Genomic DNA, 23,905 nt, shown 5'->3' on the forward strand with positions numbered 1-23,905 from the left:
GATAGCTTTGACTACTTTATCTGAAAACTGTTCATATCTTTTGATTATTTATCAATTGAGGAATGGCTCTTATGTTTATAAATTTGACTCAATTCTCTATATGTTTGAGAAATGAGGCCTTTATCAGAGAAACTTATTTCAAATTTTTTTTCACAGTTACTATTGCTAACTATACTTCCCTCCATCCTATTCCCCTCCCCTGTTTATTCTATTCTTTCTCTACTTTCAGTCTGACCCTCCTGAAAGTGTTTTGCTTCTGACTACCCCTCCCCCAATCTGCCCTCCCTTCTATCACTCCCCCCTTCTCTTATCCCTTTCCCCTCCTACTTTCCTGCAGAAAAAGATAGATTTTGATACCCAACTGAGTGTATGTGTTATTCCTTCTTTGAGCCAATTCTGATGAAAGGGTCACTCACTACCCCTCACTTTCCCCCTCTTCCCCTGCACTAGAAAAAGTTTTTTCTTTCCTCTTTCTTGTGAGATAATTTACTCCATTCTACCTCTCCCTTTCCCTTTTCCCCAATATATTACTCTCTCACCCCTTAGGTTTTTTTAGATATAATCCCTTCATATTCAACTCACACCTGTGCCCTCTGTCTATATACACTCCTTCTAACTGCCCTAATAATGAAAAAATTCTCATGGGTTACAAGTGTCATTTTCCCATGTAGGAATCTAAGCAGTTTAACCTTATTAAGTCCCTTATGATTTTCCTTTCCTGTTTACCTTTTTATGCTTGTCTTGAGTCTTATATTTGAAAGTAAAATTTTCTATTCAGCTATGGTCTTTTCATCAAGAATGATTGAAACTCCTCTATTTTACTGAATGCCCATTTGTTCCCCTGAAGGATTATGCTCAATTTTGCTGGGTAGGTAATTCTTGGTTGTAATCCTAGCTCCTTTGCCCACTGGAATATCATATTCCAAGCCCTCTGATCCTTTAATGTAGAAGTTGTTAAATCCTGTGTTATCCTGACCATGTCTCCATGATACTTGAATTGTTTCTTTCTGACTGCTTGCAATATTTTCTCCTTGATGTAGGAATTCTGGAATTTGGTTATAATATTCCTGGGAGTTTTCATTTTGGATCTCTTTCAGAAGGTTATTGATGGATTCTTTCAATTTCTATTTTACCCTCTGATTCTGAAATTTCAGGACAGTTTTCCTTGATAATTTCTTGGAAGATGATGTCTAAGCTCTTTTTTTTTTTAATCATGGCTTTCAGGTAGTCCAATAATTTTGAAATTTTCTCTCTTGGATCTATTTTCCAGGTCAATTGTTTTCCCCATGAGGTAGTTCATATTGTCTTCTATTTTTTTCATTCTTTTGGTTTTGTTTTGTTGTTTCTTGATTTCCCATAAGCTTCTCATTAGCTTCCATTTGCTCAGTTCTAATTTTTAAGGAATTATTTTCTTCAGTGACCTTTTGGACTTCCTTTTCCAGCTGGCCAGTTCTACTTTTTTTTTTTTAGGCAATTGAGGTTAAGTGACTTGCCCAGGGTCACACAGCTAGTAAGTGTCAAGTGTTTGGTCTGAGGCAGGATTTGAACTCAGGTCCTCCTGACTTCAGTGCCAGTGTTTTATCCACTGCACTCCTAGCTGCCCCAAATTAATTTTTTTTTTAGGCAATTGGGGTTAAGTGACTTGCCCAGGATCACACAGCTAGTGAGTATCATGTGTCTGAGGCTGGATTTGAACTCGGGTCCTCCTGACTCCAGGGATGGTATTCTATCCACTGTGCCATCTAGGTGCCCCCCCCAGTTCTACTTTTTAAGGAGATTTTTACTTCGAAAATTTTAGTGCCTCTTTTTCCATTTGGCCTAGTCTGATTTTTAAGATGCAATTTTTTTCAGTATTTTTTTTTGTGTCTCCTTCACCCAGCTGTTGACTGATTTTTCATGATTTTCTTACATCACTCTCATTTCTCTTCCCAATTTTTCTTCTACCTCTCTTACTTGATGTTCAAAATCCTTTTTGAGCTCTATCATGGCCTGAGACCAATTCATTTTTTTTTGGAGGCTTCGGATGTAGGGGCTTTGACTTTGTTATCTTCTTCTGAGTGTGTTTTGATCTTTCTTGTCACCATAATAACTTCCTATGGTCAGAATTTTTTTCTGTTGTTTGTTCTTTTCCCCAGCCTATTCCTTAACTTTTAACTCTTTGTTAGAGTAGGGCTCTGCTTCCAGGGTGGAAGGTGCACTGACCCAAGCTTCAGGGATTTTTGCAGCTGTTTTCAGGGACCTGTAAGTTTTCAGTTCTTCCAAGGTGGTATGATCTAAGGAGAGGTGTGTTTACTACTCTTCTGGCTTGTGATCTGGTCTGTGGTCAACCATAAGCATTCTTTTCTGCCCTGTACCATCACAAGGGACCCCGCTCCACTGTGGCCACAAGTTCTGGAATGCTAGTGCTCCTCCTTACCTCCAGGGACTGCCACCCAGGAATGTGATCTGGATCTGAGTATGGGCAAAGCACCAGAGTCCTGCCTCAGTGCTAGCAAAGAGACCTCTGTAATCTCCTTCTGACTGACCAGTTGTTCAACTCCCTTATTGTTTGTGGGCTGAGATCTCTGGAAGCAGCTGCTGCTGATGTTGATTCAATGGTTCCCAAGGTCTGTTCCTGGTTTGCTGGAGCCTGGTCTGTGCTAATGTGCTCTGTGCTCAATTGTGATCCGCTCTCACCCAGGTGCAACAGGCCTTTCCTGCTGACCTTCTAAGTTATCTTTGGCTGGAAAATTATTTCACCCTGTTCTCTTGTGAGTTCTATCGCTCCAAGAATTATTTTATGGCATTATTTAAGGTGTTCAGAGCGGTTTTAGGGAAAGCTCAATCAAGTGGCTACCTTTTCTCATCCATCCAGGCTCTGCCCTATGTTCTTGGCTTTGATGCCAGCTCTCTATCCATTCTGTTAAGCCACCTGGGACATAGTAAGTGTTTAATGAATGCTTATTGAACTAAAGTTTATACATAAATATTACAAGGATCTATGATTCTTTTGATATAAGTGTTAACTCCAGTGACAAAGTATGCTAGCCCTAAACTCCTTGGTAGATAGCTTCACGAGTTTCTCTAGCTCCAAAATGCCACCACCAGATAGCCAACCTTCTGATGACAAGACTCTGCATTTAGCTAGGCTTGGCTTTGGATAGAAGATACATAGCACCACCCTGTGCCTCCACTTGAAGCTTTTCTGACTTGGTAGGACCTGCCAGAATTCATGACCCTGTGGCATAGTCTTTGATAACCTTGGGTGGCCTCTGTGGCAAAATAGGGCATCAAAGTAGGACTTTGGTGGAGGGCCAGAGTAAATATGCTAGGGAAAATGTGTCCTTGTCCATTGCCTTGCCAAAGTATATCTGAAGTCTTCCACACTGGATAGTCCTTGGTGCCAATTATAACATAAAACATCAGAATAGAATGTCAGAATACAAATAAAACCATAAACTGAGAGCTGAGGGGGACCTTAAAAGCCATTTAATCCAACTTTCTTCTTTTATAGGTCAGGAGCTGAGATGAACTAGAGAGATTAAGTAAGTTGACTAATAATATAAAGATAGAAAGAAACTCTAGGATTCAAACCCAGGTCCTCTGACTCCAAACCCAGTGCAAAACCACTAGAATAGAATGAAATGTTAGAGTTGGAAGGGTTCTTAAATCTCATTTTTTCCTACCTATAATACAACAGGGCTAGAAATGTAATTTATTACATTATAAAATAATATATGTGAGATTACATAGTGAATTCATTGCCGAGCTGGAACTAGAACTTACATGTCTTATCAGCCAGCTCAGTGATACTCCTTCAAGGAGCTGAGGGGAGAGGAGTGTGGAGCAGAGGAAAGGAGGAACCAGAATCTAGGTCCTCTGCTGAGGGTACCTGACACCTTGGTACCACAGCATGGAATAGTTAAATTTGCTAATTGAATTATAATTCCATCCCTAAGCCATAAAATCAAACCCTGCAATAAGCTGCCCATGGTTGCCTGACAGCTGGCCTGTCTGATCCTGGCAGTCTGCTTACAAATTGGTATTAGTGGCACTAAGAGATCTGATTAATATGGCGATAAGAGACCCACTAACCTGACACTACCAGCTGGGCTCCCCAAAGCTGTCAATCTTCCTCCCAGCTGCTAAGCCCACTGAGCCCTGCTCACTCATTTACATCATAGCAATCCAGGGCCACAAAGTCTTTCAATGCCAGGCAAGATGAGTTCTTTGGGAGGAGCACAGATAGAATACTGTGCTGGAAGGGCCCAGGGAGAGAAGACATAGGCAGGTGGGTTGGTCAAACAACCAAAAAAAAGCAATATTCTTTTTCCTATCCACACCTCTGGGCCTGTGGGCCATCAGGAATGGATTTAGCCACAATATCAGAGATTTGCTTAGCATTTAAACTACCATACTTTCTCCCCTTATTATTAGATTCATATTAGATATTATTTGCATTAGATATGACATACAGTATAAATAAATAATATAATGGAGGATGATATAAGTAGTATAGGTAATAGGGACAGTATGTTACAAGGGATAGAGTGCTAGGCTTGGCATCAGGAAAACCTGGGTTCAAATACCAAATCCAATACTTGTTAGCTATTTACCCTGGGCAACTTCTAAGACAAAATCTCTAGGATTTACCTCTTAAGGCATAGATGGCTTGTAATCTTCATTGGTGGTGGTAGTGCCCATATCAGTTACTCCCTTTCTGACAAAATCACATGTACTTGAATGTCAGAATGACTTCTTAGAGAGGCCACATGTCTTGGTAGATAGAGGGTTGCCTTCAGAATCAAGAAAACTTGGGTTCAAGTTCAGCCTTTGATATATACTGTGTGACTCTGGGGAAGATATATATATAGATATATCTATCTATCTATCTATCTATATATAGATAGATAGATATAGATAGATAGATAGATAGATAGATATATGCATGTATAGAGTCTAGGGCAGATGCTGTATTACTTGAGGCACCTAGAGGCTAGTAGGTCACTCAATGGATAGAGCACTAGGCCTAGAGTCAAGAAGACCTGTGTTCAAATCCAGCCCCTGACACTTGCTAGCTGTGTGACCTGGGCAAGTCACTAAATCTCTGTTTACACTCAGTTTCATCATCCATAAAATGGAAATAATAGCAGCTACTTGATATTGGTGGGGTTATTGTGAGGATTGAAAGAGATATTTGTAAAAGCACTTAGCACTGTGCCTGCCGCATAGCAGGGACTATATGAATAATTATGTCCTTGATGCCTCACTCTACCACCCGGCCAATGCTCAGTCAGTCAAATAACAGACACTTATTAGTGACTACTATGCAACAGGGACATGTGATTGCAAAAGGCAAAAAAGGAAGTAACTCTTGCCCTCAAGGAGCTCATGTTCTATTGGGGGAGACAACATGGACATACAGAAATCTTTTTTTAAACAATATTTTTCCCTAATTACATGTAAAAATAATTTTTAACATTGGGTTTTTTTTAAGTTTTGAGTTCCAAATTCTGTCCTTTGCTCCCTCTCATCCACCTTCCCTGAGACAGTAAACAATCTGATGTAGGTTATACATGTGCAATTATGTAAAATATTTCCATATTAGTTATTTTGTGGAAAAAGAAAGAAAAAAAGAAAGGAAGGAAGGAAGGAAGGAAGGAAGGAAGGAAGGAAGGAAGGGAAAGAAGGAAGAAAGGAAGAGTATGCTTCAGTCTGTATTCAGACACCATCAGTTCTTTCTCTGGAGAAAGATAGCCTTTTTCATCATGAATCTGTTGGGACTGTCTCAGATCATTATATTGCTGAGAATAGCTGTCATTCACAGTTGATCATTGAACAGTGTTGCTGTTACTGTGTACAATATTCTCCTGTTCTACTTACTTCACTCTGCATCAGTTCATGTAAGTCTTTCCAGGTTTTTCTGAAGAAGTATGTGTAGAATAAATATACCCAAAATAAATACAATATGGATAGCTATAGAGAGATGGTGCTCTCATTTGAGGGATGGGAAGGTTTAGGAAACACTTGGGGTATCTAAAAGGGAGAGATTCTATGAGGTGGGAAAGGAGAAAGAAGGACATTCCAGGAATGGATGTTGGCCAGTAAAAAAGGCACAAAAATGATAGATGGAATGCTATTCATGAGGGACAGAAAGAAGGTCAGGGTTTTTTTTTTTGAGGGGAAAACTGTAGGTTGTGGGAAGGAGAGTAATGTATACTGAAGCTGCAAAGGTAGACTGGGGCCAGGTTGTGAAGAGCTTTAAACAGAGGAGTTGATATTTTATCATACAGCCAACAGGAACCACTGGGATTGAGTAAGTAGGGAACTGATATGGTCAGATCTGCACTTACTCAAAATCACTTTAACAGTTGTAAAAGGAATATAGCTTGGAGTAGAAACTTGGAGCAAGAAGACTAATTTGGAGGCAACTGCAATAGTCCGCATGGAAAGTGATGAGGGTGTGAGCTGAGAGACAAAAGGTCACATGCAAGAGATGTTGTAAAGGTAGAAGTGGCAGGAGTTGACAATTGATTGCTAGTTCAGGTGAAGGAGAGTGAGAAATGGAGGATGATATGGAGGCTGTGATCCTGGGAGACAAGAACAGTGGTACCCCAGTGAAATTATGGAAGTTTGGAAGAGGAGTGGACTTAAGAAAAAAATAAATTTGATTTTGGACATGTTGAAGTTGAAATATCTCTGGGATGTATAGTCTGAAATACCTAATAGGAAGTTGTGCTAATGCCTACCTTTTTAAGGTTATCATTTATCTACTCTGTGTATATCTTGTATGTACTCATTTATGCATATATGTGTGTATAAATATAAGTATGTATACACAAATGTATATGTGTAGGTAGGTAGGTGAACTCTGAGGGCTGGGACTGTATATACTTTTTCTTTGTATCCTTAGCACTTAGCACAGTGGAAGAGCTTAATAAAAGCTTGTTGATTCGTTGTTGCAGATTGGGGCTCAGGTACTCTTACCTGACTTGCAGAGTTTCCATACTAAGAGCTCCTCTCTGGATACAAAGATCTGAGTCATTTGCATAGAGTTGATATCTAAACCCATGGGAGCTGATAAATTCACCAAGCAAGAGTGTAGAGAAAGAAAGAGGATCTATTATAGAGTCTTGTGTCATATCCATGGTCAGCAAGTGGGACATGGATGATGAGCCAGCAAAGGGCACTGCGGAGTTAGGAGGCAAACCAGGAGAGATTCATGTTACAAAAACCCAAAGAGGAGAGAGGATTCAAAAGGAGAGGATAGCAAACATTGCCAAATGAAGCAAAAAGGTCAAACAAGAGGCAAACTGAGAATAAGCTGTTAGATTTGGCAATTGAGAGATCATTGGTGACTTTAGAAAGAGTGGTTTCAATTGAATGTTGATGAGGTCAGAAGCCATATTGCAAAGGGGTGAGCAATGAGTAGGAGCAGAGGAAGTAGAAGAAAGAAGGAAAGTGTAGGCAGATCTTTCAAGGAATTTGGCTGAGAAAGGGAGAAGAAATATAGGATGGTAGTTCAAGGAGATGGCAAGTCTAGTGAAATTCTATGCATATCCATTACAAAGTAGGTATGGAACTTCTCAGTCTTACAGGCAGCTCATGAAGACTACGTATTTTTAGATGAGTTGTAGGTTTGCACTGGTGGACAAAGTTTCCATACTAAGAGCTCCATGCAACAATAAAATCATAGTTCTGGACAATAATGATGATGATGACAAACAATGGCAATGACAATATCTTATACTTAGAAATCTTGTTTGCTCCTCACAATTGCCCTTTGAGTTTATCCTTCCTGTCCGACAGATGAGGTACCTGAAATTCAGAAAAGTCAAGTGACTTACCATGGTATCAAATTAACATCTAACTGCTTGTCCAGTGGTCTTCATGCTACACCGTGTGGTGGCTTACCCACATTAGGTGGACCAACATTGGGTTGTTTCATTGTTGTTGCAATCTTTCTGGCATGGGGAAATCTCTCAGGGATATTCCTGTATCTCTCAGGGATTATCAAATCATGTTGTGGAAAATAATTATGATGTTATCTCATGTTTGGGCATCACTTTTATCTTTTCAAAGCATTTTGTACCTATTATCACATTGAAATCTCACACTGGTCCTTATTGGCAGACAAAGCTGGGCTTATTATGTTGAAGGAATTAGGGGACTTGCCTTAGGTCATATAGCAACCAGGACTAAAAATGAGGTTTCTAGAATCTCAGAACTGAGACCCTTCCAGTGTATAGCATATTTGAAGGTTATAAATTTAGAATTCAGAAGTCATTGATTCCAACCCTCTCATTTTGCAGATTAGAAAATTGAGGACCAAAGGGAGAAATGACTCCCCTAAGGTCACACAGTTTCTAGAAGTGGCAGGGTCAAAATTCAAAGTTAGGTCCTCCTACTCTAAAGCCAGCATCCTTTCCACATGCCATGCTGATGCCCAAGCAATACTAAGAAAGCAAAACCAGTGTCAAAGGTTAACCCTGCATGTACATAAGATGATTAGAACCAATCAGAATTCAAAACTTCTTAGCCAATTTGAACTAGAAGTTGCCCTAGCTGCCTGACAAGACCAGACAAGAATGCTATATTCTGGTTTGGCTGGGAGGAACATTGGGTTTTCTATTCTATTGAACCACAGCATATCACAGCTGGTAAGAACAACAAAGATCATCATTTCCACCCTGTACCTAACCTTCCTAATGAGTGGTCATTTAGATTCCGATTTAAGAACCCTGATGAGGGGGAAACTATCAGCTCCCAAGGAAATCTTTTTGAGAGTTCTAATTATTAGGAAATGTTTCTTCATATCCAAGGGTATTCTGTCTCTCAAATGTCCAGCCATTATTCCTAGGACTGTCCTCTGGGGCAAAGCAGAACAATCCTAACCCCTCTGCCATGTCAGCTATTCCAATACTTGAAGACAATTCACATGACCCCATAAATTGTTTCTTCTCCAGGCTGCTTCTTCCCAGTTCCTTCAATCAGTTCTTGGATAGCTTGATCTCCTATCCTATTGTCAGTCTGGTTGCCTTTCTTTGGATGCTTCACATTCCATCTTATGAATATCGTTCCTAAAATGTGGTGTCCAGAACTGAGTGTGCTCCAACCATGACAGTGGAACTATTACCTTCCACAACCTCCAAAACCCTTTATTCTGGACCCTCTGCTTTTCTTAATACAGTTTCAGATATTAGCTTTTTTTGGTTGCCATGATATACTGTTGGGTTTTGGGGGTTTTTTGGAGGCAATTGGGGTTAAGTGACTTGCCAAGGTCATGAAGCTGGTAAGTACATGACACAGTTGATTGATTTTGAGCCTACAGTTCACTAAATCCCTCAAAGTGTTTTTCATACCAACTTTGTCGCTGTCCCCTTTCATACCAACTACTGACAGCCATGTCTCTATCATCCTGAAACCATTTTGAAACCAAATGTAGAAGTTCATATTTCTCTTTATTATATTTCTTTTAGACAGGCAGCATGACATAGTGGATAGCTTTGAGTCAGGAAGACATGGGTTCACGTCCTTTCTCCGATGCATATTGATTGGTGTTGGTAAATTTCCAGTGCCCTTGGTGAGAGTTGACAATGAGTAGCCAGCCTTCATTGGTAAAGGTAGTTTATACATTGGGAGTTTCCCTACAACAAGGAAATCATAGGTTTGAACAAAAAAGAAAAAGAAAAAAGAAAGAAAAAAACAATAATAACAAAACCAGTTATCTGATTAGACCTGCTCCATCCTTCCAGTCTAAGGCTCCTGATTCTATCATTCAGTGTGTATAGCTAGACCTTGCCTCTAAATCTTATCTACAGGTACAACAAACATTCCATCTATGTCTTCCTTCATGAGAGAGAAAACTTCTCTCTGGGTACATAGGAATTTATTTTATGGTAAGTCAAATTGTACGTTAAAAATCTCAGTTTGATGCTGACACACAAGTGACAATATTCTCAAGCTTTTCTTAAACTATACCCATGTGTTTTTCTAGCTGTGCCTATGGGAGAAGGAGAAGGAGACCACAGGGACAGAAGGATATTATTCCAAGGTGAAAAGGCAGCTGATACATGGTGATGAAGTCTAGAGAATTAGAAGCAAAGAGGAAAGAGGAATAGGATCGCAAATCCTGAGCTTAAAGGGAATTAAGACACCCTCTAGTCCTGGACTCTTAACCTGATTTCCATTAACTTGTACAAAATCTTTTTACAACTATTTCAATACACATTGGTTTCCTTCCTAATCCTATATATTTTCTGCTATGCATTAAAATAAAATTATCCTGAGGAGAGCTGTACCCAAAAGCTGCACCAGACTGCCAAAGGGGTCCAATGACACAAAAAAGGTTAAGAACTCCCTAATCAGATCTAGGGCAGCTAGGTGGTATAGTGGATAGAAAGCTGGGCCTGGAGTTAGGGAGACCTGAGTTCCAATGTGGCCTCATATACTTCCTAGCTGTGTGACCCTGGGCAAGTCATTTAAACCCATTGGTCTCAGTTTCCTCATCTGAAAAATGAGCTGAAGAAGGAAATGGCAAACCACCACTGGTATCTTTGTCAAGAAAATCCAAACTGGGTCGAGAAGAGGAGGACTGACTGAACAACAATAGCTTGTCCCTGGAGTTTATTTTTAACAGAAATTATTAAAGCCCATTTGAATTTCTGTAGCTTGAATTATGGAATATTTTAAAGGTACTTCTTTAAAGGTACTAACTAGCTAGAATAATGCCTTTCTCTTTTATATCTTGCTCAATCTATTATTCCTTCAGTCTCCTTATCTGTAAAATGAAAGATGCTTTACATGGTCCCTTCTACCTCTAACATTCTCTTATTCTAAAAGTTCACATAATGTGGCCATGTAGAAGCCCTTGGGGGACCCACTTCATTGAATGGAAAAGGATGTAGTAGATCAATTGATTGCATTTAAGTGAGTATTTCTAAAGAACTTATATGCCATTTATTCTCCTAGGCAACTTAAACTAATGACCCCAAATTTCATTCCCATGATTTGAATAGATTTAAAACTGAAAAGGACTCTTGAGTCCATCTGGTCATAGGCATGGATATAGAGCTGGAAGAGATCTTAGTGGTCTTCTATTCCAGTGGTTTCCAAAGTAAGATATGCAGGACCCCCTAGTGTGGGTGAGACCATCCATAGCAGGGCAGAACAACTAAAATTAAAGTGTGGTGACATATAATATCCCACCCTCACCATGAGAGCAAATTGGGATGAATGTCTCAAACACAGCAGAATCCCACCTACCCCTTCAGAGGTGATGGCCTTCTCCCTCCCCCCAATCCTGCTCTGCTTCTTTCCACCACTGGATGTAAATTGTAAGCTCTCAATCTTTCCCCTTCTGCACTATAAACAAACAAACAAATTAAATAAGTAGATAAACACACACATAACTAAATAAGCAGATTAATGAATAAACCAATGAATGAATGTATGTGTACATATACACACATATAAAACCATACAACTATAGTTTTCTGTCTTTGTCTCTTCGTCTCTGTCTCTCTGTCTCTTTCTCTGCATATGTATGCATATAAGTATGTGTATATCTATAAATATATATGCATATGTATATGTGTGTAGTATAAATAATCTTAAAAATAAGAGAAGTCTCAACTGCTATTTGGACCCTGATCTTAGGGCAAGTCTAATGCAAGGGAAGGCAGCTCAGGCCAAACAACCTAGGGTCATTGCTGTGTGTTGACCGACAATTTATCACCTTCAAGGTTGTTGTTCATTAAATGCCTACTGTGCTAATTATTTTCTACCCTACTTCTTAAGAGTTTCTTTTAATATGTTTTAGTTTTTCTTTTGTTTCAATTTGTGCTCTATTCAATTGAATTCAGTCTGCTGAATCCTAAGGAGACAAAAATGAGAAGACAAACAAGTAAGAAGTTGGTGAGGGTGCTATCCCTAGAGGATTCTACTCTTCATTGCGTGTAGGTATTTATTTTTTAAGAAGACCTGAGTTCAAATCCTGCCTCTGACACTCACTAGCTATGTGGCCCTGGGGAAATCACTTAACCCTTGTCTGCTTCAGTTTCCTCTATAAAGTGAGGATAATGGCACCTACCTCCCTGGGTTCTTGTGATGATAAAATGAATGAATATTCGTAAAATGCTTTGCAAACCTTAAAGCACTGCATAAATGCAAAGATTATTATTGTTTAATAGACAAAATTGTGAGTACCCATTACAAGCTCCCTGAGGATGGGACTGTCTCTAACACTTAACAACTGTTTCTTTGATTGGGATAAATTAAAATAAGTTAGAGAAGATTTCTTTCAGCTGTAGTAAAGATAGCTTGAAAGGGTCAACAGAATCACAGAAACTGAAAGGGATCTTAGAAGTCGTCTAGCGAAACCCCCTCATTTTACAAAAGAAGAAACTGAAAGCCTCAGAGGATAAGTGACTCACCTAAGATCACACAGCTAGCAGCACTTGAACTAGACCTTGAAGGACTGTCATTGAGTTCAGAGCTCAGGAGGAAGGTGGCAATGCCATCATCTGTGAAACCATTCTGTTCCCTCCAGTTTCCATCTTTTCTGATTGAACCAGACCTTACTGGCACATAGTAGGCACTTAATGTTACTTGACTGACTGACTGATTCACCATACTCTATCTCAGTCCATTTCTCAACTGGTTTTTGGACATTCTAGTACTCTCTTACTTGTTTAGACATGCTGACACCAAGTATGTCTTCTTTATTTACTTTTTCTACTCAAGAAGTTGCTCAGAACTTCTTATTCAGCAGCTCTGGGGGAGAAGGATATATGTTATGGTGATTTTGTTATTTGGTGGTTGAGGAGGGGGATTTGAAATTTCCTGGTTGAATTTTTTCAGTTTTGTAATGTATTTGTAGTGTATTGTCCATGTAAGCATTACTCTCTATTGACACGCACGCGCGCGCACACACACACATGACTAGAAAACTTCCCTCTATATTTGTACACTAAGTAATTTCATAGGTTGCCTCCCCCTTAGTTCAGATAAAAAGGGAAACCAAAAAAAGTATGGTCTGTTGAACCTAACTAACTTAATATACATACCTGGGGAGGGATCTTTGCTCAAATTATTATTTTTTTTTTGTCTAACAAAAAAGTCTGGGGAGCACTGACTTAGTCTAAGCCCTTCCTTTTACAGATGAAGAAACTGAGGCCCATGGGAGTTAAGTGACTTGTCCAAAGTCACACAGATAATAAATATCAGAGCCAAGAGTCAATATCAGATTCTGACTCCAAATTTGGTGCTCTTTTCACTACATCATAATCTCTGAAGAAAAGGTGAAGTCCCAATTAGTGAGTCTGGATTGTAGCTCAAACGTTATCCTAGGCTTCTCAGGAGAGAAGTTCTGAGTTAAGTCTGGGACAGGCAGGGAAGACAAAGGGAGCTGGGGAGTTGCTATCACCGGAATGAAGGGTTTGTTACAGGCTTAATTACCATTTCATTAATCGGAACACATAGACAGTCCTGAGACCTCACTGCATAGCAAATATCTCCACAACCCACAACATAAATAGCCAAGGGAATGAGATGATTTACTGCTATCTTGCATCCTAATGCATCTGAATATCACCCATCCCAGGGCAAAGCTGTTCCAAGAACATTTAGAAGGCACAAGTGGAACACCGGGCCATAGGCTGGGGGGCGGGGCAGTCAAGACTCCAGCATAATCCAGCCCGTCAGCCAATCTCCTCTTCCCAAGGAGTGATTAAAACTAGCTCCTCCAAGGAAGGAGGGAGAGTGCGAGCACAGACTGGAGGGGGCAGCCAGGTCCGGTGGGATCCTGCTTGTCTCCTCGTTGTGTCTCTAGTGGGCATAATGCAGCCTTTGTGCTGAGGTCTGGGTGCATTTCCATGAAGACAATACCAAAGTAATCAGGAAGGACAATAGACCTCGCCAACCCTCCCCTTTCCCAGTCCACTCAAGATAGTCTCCTTCCCACAGGAATACCACAAAAGCTCCCCTAAGTAGATGGGCCTTGTGCCAATATCAATAGATGGGCGAGCTTTAGGCCTCATCTAACCCCATGGGAGAAGATTCACAGATCCCAGCTCCAAAGTATTTCAGTCCCCAATACCCACCACCTTACTTAACTCCCTCATCAATTCACTTCTGGACCACTGCAAAAGCCTCTTCATTCACTTCCTCTCTCCAATCTATCTTTTGCACTCCTGCTGGAATACTCAGCTAGTTGCATAGCTCTGATGAGACTCCACTCTTCTTTGAGGATGTATACTGTGCTCCTCTATTTCTTGCATTCTAGGCAGTTTCTTTTCTCGCCTACCTTGCCTATGTTTTCTTGACTTTCTTGCCTATCCTGCTCAGACCCCCAATCCAAATTCCTTTACCTAGACATTCTAATAGACGCCTAATGGAATCCCAACCTGCCTCTGAAATCTTATTTCTTCCTCTCTTCCACATAAACCTACTTCAGCCAAATGGGTTTATTCAGCATGTCCTCAACATCCTTGGCATTTTCTCACCTCCAAACCTTTGTGATGTTCCCTTTGTTTGAATGCCTGCTTCTATCTTTTCCACCTACGTTCCTACCTTCCTAAGCTCTTTGAACCTACCTCCCTTAAAGCTGATCTTCACTATGAACTGATTGCTCCAGCCAAAAGATGATCTCTCCTTCCTCATTTTTCTTAGAACAATTAGTGTCTATAAGCATTCATTCAGCACTTATTTAGGGTTTGCAGGGTTCCTGCCCCTTTAGGGATGACACTTGAACTTGCTGATGATTAAGAGTAATTAACAGGCATGAAAAGAGGAATAATAATGGTAATCATTTATACAGCTCTTTAAGGTTTGATGTACATGTTGTTTAATTTGTTAGCCAATCAATAAACATTATAAGTACCTACTGCACACCAGGCACTGTGCTAAGCACTGAGGATACAGAAAAAGGCAAAAAAGAGTCCCTGCTTTCAAGGAGTACACAGTTGAATGTGGGAGACAACATGAAAGCAACTTTGGATAGACAAGTTATAAACAGGATAAATTGGAAATAATTTGAGATATAAGGCACTAGAATTAAAGGGGATAAGAAAGAAAACTTCCTATAGAAGAGAAGATTTTAGCTGGGAATTGAAGGAAACCAGAGAAGCCAGGAGGAATATGTGATGAAGGAGATCCTTCCAGGCATGGGGGACAACTGATAAAAATGTCCAGTCAGAAGATGGAGTTTCTTGTTTTAGGAACAGCAAGGAGGCCATTATTAGAGGATCACAAAATATGTTTGTGGGGAGTAAGGTCTGAGGTGGGATTATGAACTCAGGTCTTCCTGATTCCAAGGCCAGCACAGTAATCACTATACCACCTACCTGCCTAGGAACACTGGGGAGAAAAATGTGTAGCCCAAGTAATGACTCTAGAAAATGACCAGGGCATCAACATGGTCAAACCAAAGAATTCATTGGTGTCAACAGATCTAAAAGGTTAGATGGGAGCCTGGTGTAGAGTAGCTGGTGTAGGGAAAAACAATTAGTAAGAGGGTGAAATTAATAGCACAATATGTTAGTAAATAAGATTTCCTCCTGTTCTCTACCAAGATCATGTTCCTTTATCATGGTAGTAAGTTAGCACAGACCTTCTTTGGCATCAGCTTCATGTCTAAATGCCACATCTAGTTTTTGTTCTTTTTTTGCATATATCTTGTCTCCACAAATAGAACAAAAGTTTCTTGAGGTCAGGGACTCTACCTTCTGACACTAGCTATATGACCAAGATCTTTCAGCCTTAGTTTCTTCATCTAAAAAAGGGGGGTACACAAGGCTTACCTGGTCCATGAAAGTGCCCTCCTTGGTTGATGTTACCTTGTTCTTATCCCTCCATTCATTCCAAAATATCTTCAGTATTGAATTAAGTAGTCATTATTGTTGTACTTGTTTGCAACCCTTACAATGTCTAGCACAGTGCCTTACACATAATGGGAATTTACTAAGTATAAGATTTGTTAATCATTTGGTTGGTTACATTTATATATTGTCTTTTTAGTGAAAATTTTCGTATACTTAATCTAATCGTCTTCTTTGAGTATTCCTTATTTGGGAAATTCCACAGTAACTTTATTGATCTTAAACTATTTGTTGTCATCAGAGCCCATCCATTTAACTCCAATATTCTCTTGGAGCTAAGATCAGATTTATAATAAATTTTAAAAAGAATCACATGTAATGAGGAAAAGATATGGCATACAATTAAGAACATCTAACCCTGAATTTTCTAAACAAGTTGTTGAAAATAAAAAATGGAAAATGGACAACAGAAATTCACTGACTGTAATAATTTCATCCAAAAGTTAAACCAATATAAATTTATTGTTACAAGGAGACCAAAGGAACCCAGAACAAGTCTTAGTCAACAAATATTTGACTTACTTGCCAAACAGAGAGAGAGAGATGAATGCCAAAGGTCATGCTGGACTAGAATGTAAACTTATCTGTAAAATCTTATGAAGAAGTATGATGGAGCAATAATGTCTCATAAAGGAGAGAGAAGAAATAGAGGGTAAAATTTGTATAAAGAAAGCATGTTAAAACATCCATCTAAGCAGTCATCCCAAAAGCATTCAAAGATGAAAACAGAAAAACTACAGATAGGAGAAAAATGGAAAAGATTTGCAAAAGTTATTACAAAAAAATGCTTTCTCCATCAAGGATAGTGGAACTACCACTCTTGGACCCTAACATCACAGTTCCTCAGGTGCTTACAGAGGAAATAGAAATGGCCCTAGAAGTAACAAAGATGGGAGCAACAGCTAGATTGGATCAAATGTACAGAGAGAGAGGATCCATGCTGGAGGCAATATAATTTTGAGGGCATGTGGAACTGATTTACAAATTAGCTAAAGGAGGGGAAATATAACAATTTGACCTAATTGATACCAACAAAGAGGACCAAGAAAACATCTCCTGACCTAGATCCCTACTCTCCTGTCTTTATGAGGGCCATCTATAGAGTGAAGGCATCATCAATGAGGATATTTATAGGAAACAAGTGGGCTTCCAAAAAATATTTAACAATAGACCACATCTTTATCATTTCATGAATAACTGAAAGATAAAAATATTAAATCCCATTGTGCATATTGTTTATTGATTATTTAAAAAAGCATTTAGCTCTATAGAACAAAATGCCACCTTACAGGATAATGTATAACAAGATGTCTCCCATTTGTAGATCAAGATCTTTCAAGATTCTTTGGAAGATATAAGAAGAGAAATAACTCTGTGCAATTCCCTTCTAATAATAAACATCAATTTATACATAAAACAGGGAGATGCATGCTAGACAAACATGTTTACCACTTTGATGAAGGAGATCCAGCATTGAGTTTAGGTTGAGAAGGAATTCCCAGCAGATGGAGAGGTCATTCTAATGTTCCTGTTTGTAGATGACATTGTGTTTATTGGATCAATACCTGAGACATTACAGAGTCTCCTAGAAGTGATTTGTAATCACTTAAGAGTTTGGTCTTTCAAAGCACATAGGAAAGGTTAATTAGATGAGGAATGTCTATCATTCAGATTTCCACATACATCTGAACAGACATCCTAGAGAGTTTGTCCAGGAGTATATGTATATATAGACAATGCAGATGAGCAGTGAGTTGAGCCTAGAACTGAAAAGAAAGAGAGAGAGCAGACTGGATTGATGTTAGGAAATTACAAAGCATTGTTATTTATCCCCCAGTTCCCCTAAAAGCAAAGGTTCCTCTTTTTAATACAAACATTTTATAGATGTTGCTCTATGGCAGTGATACCTGGAACATCACTAACTCTGAAAAACTAAAGATGATCATTGCATAAAGGGCAATGGGAAGGCTGAAACATATAACCAATGAGGACCTCTGAAGAAGGATCTCAAAGAGTTTCATGATAGAAAAAGATGGCTAGTGATGTGCAGATAAAGGAATGATGAGCTGGCAGCCAAAATGCTCTGCTGCTACGTTCACAATGTCAAGAGAAGGTCCTCTCTAAGTTTTTGGGTGAGCTAAGGAGATGGGTGGAGGACCTGCCGTGGCCATAACAGCAACCAGAACCTCAGGAGTCTGGCCAAGCTTCCAACTACATCTTATCCCTTGGTGATAAGGTCTCAGAAATTTCCCAGAGGGATTTACACCCCTAAAATAATCTCAAAACGATGTTGAAAACTGGGAAAGAAACTGAAAACAAATAAAACAGTCATTTTTTAAAAAGCAGGGACACGATGTCAAAGGTAGTTCACAACAATATTCTGGTATAAAACAATGCTGATAGCCAGGAGCACCACTAGGAACATCAGGACCACTAAAACAATATGTCCAGAGTTATCACCAAGGTCCATCTTGGGTCTGGACCATCTGAATTAAAATGCCTAACAGGGGTGGGGAACCTGCAGCCTCAAGGCCACATGCGGCCTTTTGACCGAGTCTAAATTTTATAGAACAAATCTTTTTTCTTTATTTCCTTTTTTGTTTGGCTAGGCAATGGGGTTAAGTGACTTGCCCAGGGTCACACAGCTAATAAGTATTATGTTTATGAGGCCAGATTTGAACTTGGGTCCTCCTGAATCCAGGGCTGGTGCTCTATCCCCTGTGCCACCTAGCTTCCCTTACAAATCCTTTTTCTTAAGGTGATTTGTTCTGTGAACTCTGGATTCAGTCAAAGGGTGGCACTTGAGGACCTAGAAGGCTACATGTAACCTCAAGGTCACAAATTCCCCGTCCCTGAAAGAGATCATAGGCCTCTTGCATACAATCTATCCTGGGGTCTAAGTTGAAACCAGGATTCACCCCACACCACCAAAAACATTTAGTTTTTACAAACCTGCCAGCCACCGTAATTTCTCTGGGAGGTGTTATCAGTGGGATAATAGCAAATTCGACCCCTTTAGAGCTCTCTACCTAGGAACTATCATCTTTTCTATATGGGGGTTGGGTGAAGTCCCTTGATCTAGGGACTTAAAATATCTACCAAATAATCCAAATAATCTCTTTATCCCTGTCTTTCTCTGTCTGTCTCTCTGTGTCTCTGTCTTTGTCTGTCTGTATCTGTCTTTATCTCTGTCTCTCTCTCTCTCTGTGTCTCTCCTCTCTCTCTCCCTGTCTCTATCTCTCTGTCCCTGTCTCTCTTTGTCTCTGTGTCTCTGTCTGTCTCTGTGTCTCTGTCTTTCTCTATGTCTCTGTCTCTTTCTGTCTCTATCTTTTTTTGTCTCTCTGTGTCTCTGTCTGTCTCTGTGTCTCCTCTCTCTCTCTCTCTCCCCCCCATCTCTATCTCTCTGTCCCTGTCTCTCTTTGCCTCTGTCTCTCTCTGTCTGTCTATATGTCTCTCTTTCTCTGTCTCTGTCTCTCTCTCCATTTCTGTCTCAGCTGAGTTGAGGTAATTCACTTTCAGAAAGACATCTCCTTTCACTCTGTTATCTGGGCTATATTCTTCTGTGTGTACTTTCTCTGACTGCAGTTCTGCTATCAACTTGGATGAAAGAGTTTCTTTGGCATTTGCTCTGCATGTGTTCATTGTGGAAAGGAAGTCAAACTTAAATACAGAGCTTGAAGTCTTCCTTTCCCCATTAATGAATAGCAATTAGGGGATTAACTTGAACCTGAAAACTCCATGCCATGGGTTAACAATATTTAAGGGAGCACATAGATATAATTCTAGCCCGGTACCTCCCTCTCTGCAGAGAGCACAGTGGTCAACCTCTGCCCTCCATCTCTTACTTCCCCTCCTGGCAGGAATTAAAGTCTTCCTTGAAGAAGAGATAGGGGAGGAGATACTAAAGACATATCTATTCTGGTTTCCCTGTGAGCCAAATGGAGGCATCCTTCACTTCATATGTGACAATGGGAGAGATTGTGATCAGTTATAGATAGTGCAAGGTCTTTCAACAGCATTGCTGCTAATTATGAACATGTCCCTTAGGTCAGAGATACGAGTTTAAAAAAATCAATGCACCAGTCATATCTGACAGTATATGCAATATTCCATACCTAGAGTACCCTATCTCTGCAAAGACCTGGGTAAGGAGGGGGCATGGTGATGGCGGGAGGCACATAATCTCAACTCTTCCCTAGGGCCATGTTTGCTCACACTTTGAGCGTGCAGTATCATTATTTCATTCTTTCCATTGTCATTGTTTTAGTCACTGTGTAGAGTTTTCCTGGTCCGCTTACTTCACTCTGCATCAGTTCACAGAGACATGAGTCTTAAGCAAAAAGGGGGCCAAATGACTTCTTAGAGCTGCCGGGAGATGATAGGAAGAAATCCAGAAGAAATAAAGAAGCATAGAATATTTGAGTTTAAAGGGACTTGAGGGAACATCTACTTCCACCATCTCATTTTATAAGTGGGTAAACTGAGGCCCAAATCAGAAGCATGAACTGCCTCACATCACATAATAGAAATCAGTCCAGTTCACTGTTTTCACTACATTAGTCTTGTGCAACATCTCTATTCTTCTCAGAAGAAATGTAGCAGAATTTTAAAAATTATTTCTTGATCTTAACCAACCCAGTCAATCTAGCACCAGCTCTGTCCTTGTTAAGGAATTTCCCACACCACCCCCTGCTATGTTACCCTTCTGACTAGCTAGTCCCCTTACACTCCCATGAAAACATTTTGCTTACTTTCATTTCCATGCCTTCCTTCATGCCATTCATGCCCTGCCCATCCCCTCCCATAATGCCTTTTCCTCTTACCCTTATCAATCCAAATCTTTAAGGCCAAGCTCAGGTCCTACCTAAGAGCAGCTACTTGGCACAGTAGCTAGAGTACCAGGCCTGGAGTCAGGAAGATCTGAGTTCAAATCTGGCCTCAGACACTTGCTAGCTGTGTGACCCTGAGTAAGTCACTTAACCTCCTTTGCCTTAGTTTCATCATCTGTAAAATGAGCTGGAGAAGGAAATGGCAGACCACTCGGGTACCTCTGCCAGGAAAACTCCAAATAGGGTCACAAAAAGTTGGGCATGCCTGAAAAATAACTGAACAGCAGCAACAAGGCTCATCCCTTTCCTCAAGTTTTTCTTGACCATTCTAGTTCTCCTCGATCTTTCCTTCTTCTGAACCCCCACAACCTAAGGATTCATGGAAGGATGCCAAGGCTTTATGGACATGTATTAGATTTCTATTTTATAGATGGAGTTAAATTTTAGATATTTTTGTCAATTTACTGAATTTTTTTTTCATATTGTCAGCTCAGGTGAAGATACTAATTCCCACTCTCGTTTTTCCTATGTCTCTACATCACTGATGCTTAGGAGACTGTACCTTGGAATTACGAATCTTTAAATCTTGTCTTTCCCCTTTCCCTCCTGGCCTGAGCATATTGAGCAGGGAATGCCAGGTCATGCTTCTGCTGGTCACAAGAGGTTGTGCCATTTTCTTTTCTCTCCCCAAAATGACAGGTTTAGAGGTGAGACCAAGAACGAATGCTCAGCTACTGTCTGGATTAATAGCTCCACACATCTCCTGTGCTACTCTGCAGGCTCTTTTTCATTAGACAATTGGATGTTGTTAAAGCTGGTGTTAAAAGTGACACCAGAGTGGTAAAGATGCCACCATCAGATGGCGTTAAAGGTGACACCAACACCACTAAGTTCTGTGAGCATTCAAAAATGACACCTCCTTCCACAGTCATCTCCCAGGAGCCCATGGGGTGGGCAGAAAAGTCTCCTTGAAAGAAGGCAGGCTTGTGGAGAAACTGCAAAGTAAAGGCTGTAGAGAGATAGCTGAGTCCATGTAAATCAATGGCAAGATTGTTGACATGAGTATAGAGGGCTGAGATGGGTAAGAAAAAAAAGCAGGACATGAGCCAAATTATGGACCTGTCTCTTGTGCCAGAGACATGAGTTTTTAAAAGTAAAAAAAAAAAAAGATTTTAAGAGCATTTTATGTATTCTACTTTGTATCTGATTCTTTTTAGGCTACTAAGAAGTAATAGTGTCCTTGTCCTCAAGCATCTTACACTTTAGCTGGAAAGACAGGACAGGATACATATATACATAAACCAGACAATTAGAGAACATTACAAATGATAAATAATTAAATGGAGAAGGCAGGAGAAGATGTAGTGTTCATTTTGAGATTTTTTTTTTCAGTTGGTGACAGGTAAATTCTATTTTCACTTTGTGCACTGGTTCCAGCAGAGCTGGTCAGTTTTATTCTATGATTTCTTAAAATATGATTTGTAGGCTCTTTTTTTCACTTGTCTCTCAGGTACAGTGATTCTTAAACTATCTCTCCTCAATCTGTTTTCCAGATCAGTTGTTGTTGCTTTAAGATATCTTACATTTTCTTCATTTTTCTCAGTCTTTTGCTTTTGTTTTAATATTTCTTGTGGCTGCATGGAATCATTAATGCTTCCCTTTGGTCCATTCTAATTTGCAGATAGGTTGTTGATTGTGCAAGGTTTCTTACTTTTCTCTTAAGCTGCTAAATTTATTTCCAAATCTTTCTTCCATAACTCTCATTTCTTTCACATTTTTCCTCTCATGTTCTAATTTATCAAAACATTTTAAACTCTTTTCTTAAACTCTTGCTTCATCTCGACCAGGAATTCTAGTTGAATATGTGTCAAGCTGTGTTTTTCTTTGAAGCTTAGCTTGTATAGGTTTTAGACTCATTCTCTTCTTCTGGGTTTATGTCTGATGGGTTCTGTTTGTTTGCTTATTCTTCTAGTCTACTTCTTGACTTTATGCTTCATATTATGGCTAAGATCTACACACTTCTGGAGGGAATGTTTGTGTGGAGCTTGTATCCTCTAGGATCCTGCTGCTGTACCGTTCCAGGATCTCAGGGATAGCTTAGGGACCTGCAATCTTTCAGTGCTCATTGGTGGACATCAATGCCCTATGCCTTCATAAGGGTCAGGGTAGAGTTGGCAGAAGCAGGGGGGGGGGTCTCTTCAGTCTCTGGGCTTTCAAGTCTCTTTCGGGGCTTCTGGCCTCCAGCGTCAATAGAGAAGATGCATGGTATCTTAAGCTATCTTCAAAGGCCGTGAAGGGAGAATGGGAAAAAGCTTCTTCTGGGAAGGAGTTGACATGAGAGGAAGGCAAAATCTGATCATTGTCCTCTTGGTTTGAGCTCTTCAAGTTCCTGACTTGAGTTAGGTTCTGAGCAACATACTTATTGACCTGCCCAAGTTGGAGTTCCAATAGACTGTTGCTAGAGTTAGACCTCATAAGAAAGCTGGAAAGCTCTGCTGTTTTAGAGTAGCAGAACTGCAGGCTTCCCTTTGGGCTGAGGTTCTCTCCCTGTTAATTCTCTCTGCAGTTCAGACTGGGCTGGAGGCTAGAACTGAGATTGCCATCCTCTCCTACACCCTCCACACAACTTCTACTGACCTAGAGTCAGACCCACATAGCTGCCACCGCTTCTGAACTTGCTCCTTGTCCAGTACACAGCCTTGGACTGGCAACCACTCCTCACACTAGATGTCACCCCTTGGCACAAGTTTCTTCCTCAGTCCTCCCTGGATCTGTGACCAGGAACAGGGTAGTGGGTGTTGTTATTATTGAGTCATTTCAATCATATCCAATCTTCATGACCCCATCTTTGGGTTTTCTTGGCAAAGATACTGGACTGGTTTGCCATTTCCTTCTCCAGCTCATTTTACAGATGAGGAACTGAGGCAAACAGGGTTAGGTAACTTGCCTGGGGTCACATAACTAATAAGTGTCTGAGGCTGTATTTGAACTCCTGAAGATAAGCCTTCCTGATTCCAAGCCCGGTGCTCTATCCACTATGCCAATGACAGAGCTTCCCATTGGCACCAGACAAGGTCAATTTCCTCTGTGTGGGTCTGGGACCTCTAATCACCCTGGTGCACAGCCTCAGCACTGTTTAACTCTCCATGACTGTTTCTGGCTAGTCTCCATCCTGAGTGTCTTCAGACCTCTCTGTCTGTCTCTTTATGCCTACCTGGA

Source organism: Phascolarctos cinereus, unplaced genomic scaffold (assembly GCF_003287225.1).
Source record: "Phascolarctos cinereus isolate Bilbo 61053 unplaced genomic scaffold, phaCin_HiC Scaffold_726;HRSCAF=1367, whole genome shotgun sequence".
Taxonomy (NCBI): Eukaryota; Metazoa; Chordata; class Mammalia; order Diprotodontia; family Phascolarctidae; genus Phascolarctos; species Phascolarctos cinereus.